This window comes from Garra rufa, chromosome 22 (genome assembly GCF_049309525.1).
Source record: "Garra rufa chromosome 22, GarRuf1.0, whole genome shotgun sequence".
In the NCBI taxonomy this organism is placed as follows: domain Eukaryota; kingdom Metazoa; phylum Chordata; class Actinopteri; order Cypriniformes; family Cyprinidae; genus Garra; species Garra rufa.
The window spans coordinates 35,172,538-35,176,777 of record NC_133382.1 but is presented as its reverse complement, the minus strand read 5'-3'; positions in this window follow the sequence as shown (position 1 = coordinate 35,176,777).

Here is a 4,240-nt window from a genome sequence, read left to right as displayed (position 1 = left end):
GGCGCTGTGACGTAACATCCTTCAAATGAGTCCTCCGAAGGATGTAGACCCTGAATTTGGACACAGCCGCAGACTCCGGGCGTAACTTTACCTGCGGGTGTCGTTGTTGTATATTGTTTCTTAACACTTTTTAATGTTATATTTTCTAATATTCATGTTAATTTATTTTTGTACTACATTTTTTTTCTCATTCAATATTTTGAGAAGATACTGCCTCTATTGCCTCCCTGGAGGAAACGCCCCTGATAGACAAATAGGTAAACTGACTTAATTTAAACTGAGTATGTTACACAAAATTACACAATCTGTGTTTATATGTGACCGTGGACAACAAAACCAGTCATAGGGGTCAATTTTTGAGATGTATACATCATCTGAAAGCCAAATAAATACGTTTTCCATTGATGTACATTGATGTATGGTTTGTTAAGAACAGACAATATTTGTCCGAGATACAACTATTTGAAAATCTGGAATCTGAAGGTGCAAAAACAGTCAAAATGTTGAGAAAATCACCTTTAAAGTTGTCCAAATGAATGTTTTTAGTAATGCATATTACTAATCAAAAATGTAGTTTTGATATATTTACGGTAGGACATTTACTAAATATCTTCATGTAACATTATTTTTGGCATTTTAAAAAAAACATGATAATTTTGACTCTGTGTTTTTGGCTATTGCTACAAATTTACCCATGCTACTTAAGACTGGTTTTGTGGTCTAGGGTCACATATAATTAGTAAAATGAAGAATTAAGTCTAAATTGTGTTTTCATATTGCTAAACTGCTCTTATGTAACACACTTTGGTGACAGGAGTGAGTGCTGAAATGCTGCTGATCTGGGGCTTCTGTTCTATACCTTCATCTGCAAGAAAACCACAGCAAAACTGCTTCATAATACAGCCTAAAGTACTGTGAAGAACCTGTACTTGAAGAGATAACACATTGTCGTTAACAAGACAAGGACATTCGACTCAATGAAAGTGCATGGGCTTTGAGAGAGGAGTAAAGGAGGTACAGTAGAGCTGTTTCTTTTTGCGTGAGTTGCAGACTTGAAACTGAAGAACATAACACAATGCGTGAGGTTTAGGCTATACATTAATAGCCAGCTGCTAAATAAAGGACAAAAAACAAATGATGTTATTTTGGGGATTCCTTTGGGAGAAACTGAGTGAAGAAAAAGAGAGAGAGAGAGAGAGAGAGAGAGAGAGAGAGAGAGAGAGAGAGAGAGAGAGAGAGAGAGAGAGAGAGAGAGAGAGAGAGAGAGAGAGAGAGAGAGAGAGAGAGAGAGGTGGGGTGTGGGGAAGGACATCTGTTCCCAAAATAGTTCTGTGCAGTGGAGAAATCTGCACCGTCTGCAGTTTTTTATAGTTATCATTTACTAATTTCATACCCTGTGACCTTCTGCGGTCTTATTACTTAATATTTGGCCAGATGGATGAAATATCATTGTGAGCTAAATTCAGTATATAGCTACATTGCTCGTTTTGTTTCATAACTGAGGGCTGGTTCAAGACTTGACCAAAGGCAAAAATCTAATTCCACTGAAAACACATCTTAAATGCTCTAGAGCTCTGGCCTGTTCTCAGCCTCAAGATGGAGTACATGAGACACTGCGTTTCCATGGAATCAAGTCTGGCGGCATGGCAACCGGTGCTTCAATTGGTGTTCTAATGACCAAACATGGAATATCTGTGTTGCTGAAAGCAAAGTCTACATATTTATCAGAACAGTTCATAAGCTTTGTGTTTATAAAGAGTCTCTCATAAAGTTTTTATAAAATTGACTCCCCTTGCTGGGTAGTAACTGATTACATGTAATCTGGATTATGTAATCAGATTACAAAAAAAGTACTTGTAATAAAATTACATTACATTTTAAAAATCTCATAATCAGATTACAGTTAAATTACAGTAACTTTATATGGATTACATGATTCATTTTTTCTAAAAATACAAATTTATTCATAATTTATTGATTGATTATAACAATACTCCTATTCATTAGTAGGTAGTAACTGATTACATGTAATCTGGATTACATAATTAGATTACAAAAAATGTAGTACTTGTAATCAGATTACATTACATTTTAAAAAGATCATAATCAGATTACAGATTTAAAAAAATGTATTCATCTATACAAATGTATTAATTTATTGATTGATTAGGTAGTAACTGATTACATGTAATCTGGATTACATAATCTGGTTACAAAAATTTAGTACTTGTAATCAGATTACATGTTAGAAAGCTCATAATCAGATTACAGTTAAATTACAGTTACTTTTTATGAATTACATGATTACAATTTTTTAAAAATGTATTCATCTATACAAATTTATTAATATATTATAACAATAATCCTATTTATTGGTAGGTAGTAACTGAATACATGTAATCTGGATTACATAATCAGATTACAAAAATGTAGTACTTGTAATCAATTTACATTACATTTTTAAAAAAGATCAATTTATAAAAAAAAATATTTAAATTTATTTAAAAATGTATTGTAATCAGATTACATTTTAAAAAAGCTCATAATCAGATTACAGTTAAATTACGATTACTTTTTATGGATTACATGATTACAATTGCTTTCAAACATATTAATTTATACAAATTTATTCATAATTTATTGATTGATTATAACAAAAATCCTACTTATTGGTAGGTAGTAACTGATTACATGTAATCTGGATTACAAAAATGTAGTACTTGTAATCAGATTACATTTTATTTAATAATTATTTACATTTATTTAAAAATGTATTACTTGTAATCAGATTACATTTAAATTACAGTTACTTTTTTATGGACTGCATGATTAAAATAAAAATTTATTCATTTATACAAATTCATTCATAATTTTTTGATTTATTAAAACAATAATCCTATTTTTTAGTAGGTAGTAACTGATTACATGTAATATGGATTACATAATCAGATTACACAAAATGTAGTACTTGTAATCAGATTACATTACATTTTAAAAAGATCATAATCAGATTACAGTAAAGTTACAGTTACGTTTTTGTGGATTACGTGATTGCATGATTATTAATTAAAAATTATTAATTTATACATATGTATTTATCATTTATTGATTGATTACAACAATAATCCTATTTAAATATGCAAACAAGTGAAAAGTAATTTAAAAGTAATCCAAAAGTAGTCAGAATACATTCGCTAAAATGGTGTGGCGGTCTCTGGAAATTGTTGTGTAGAGCAGAAGATTTGTGCAAATCAGAAATTGTGTCCAAAAATACTGATTATTTAACAGAAATTTTTTGATCAAAAAAGCAGTTTTTGATCATTATTACTAGCTCCTCAAGCAAAAATGTGTATCTTTTGACACCAGATTTGATGCCACTACCCTGCAAACATTGGCTAAATCTTACAGCAGCTTTGATTAATAAAATCAGAAGATTCTCTATTGCTATAATACTCATATGCAGGAAAAACACGGTGGCTGTACATTATGGCAGACATAGACAAATTACTTGCAAAATGGGTGAATAAAAATTGCTTGCATAATTCATGATACAATATAGCTCATTACAGCTATTGTGTGCTCTTACAATTATAAATTGGCCACTTTTTGAGGTATAATGACAACAAATAGGCCTAATAGTGTTTGGCTAGGACATGCAATGTGTTTTAGAATAACCCTCATTCTTGGAATTTTAACTCATATAAAAAAAAAACTAAAAAGGAAATTAAAAAAAAGAAAACAGACCCAGGCTTGCACAGAAGAGCAAAAGATAAAGAAAACAGTGTAATGAGCTTAAAAATGCTGCTGTTTGCTCAGAACGGTCTGAAACACTCATATAAGCTCTGTTCCAAAACCTCATAAGCTACTCTGCTGATTACTATGCATCACGGAAGCTCATAAATGAGTGATTTGGAACACTCCACATAGGCAGCAACTTAAGCGTTATGCAAATAGTGCACAAGAGACAACTGATTTCAAAAGAGTTTGGCATTAGCATATTGGTAGGCTATAGCTTATAGCTAAAAACACAGAGTGCTTGCAAATATTGTGCAGTTTTTCTCTATTATATATCACTGTGTTTTTGCAATATGGTAATATATACACTATAATTCTAAAGTCTGGGGTTGATAGAATTTTTTAATGTTTTCTTAAAAAAAAAAGCTTCCATGTTCAATAAGGCTACATTTTAAATAGTAAATAAGTATTATTGAAATATTATTACAATTTAATTTTTTTGTGT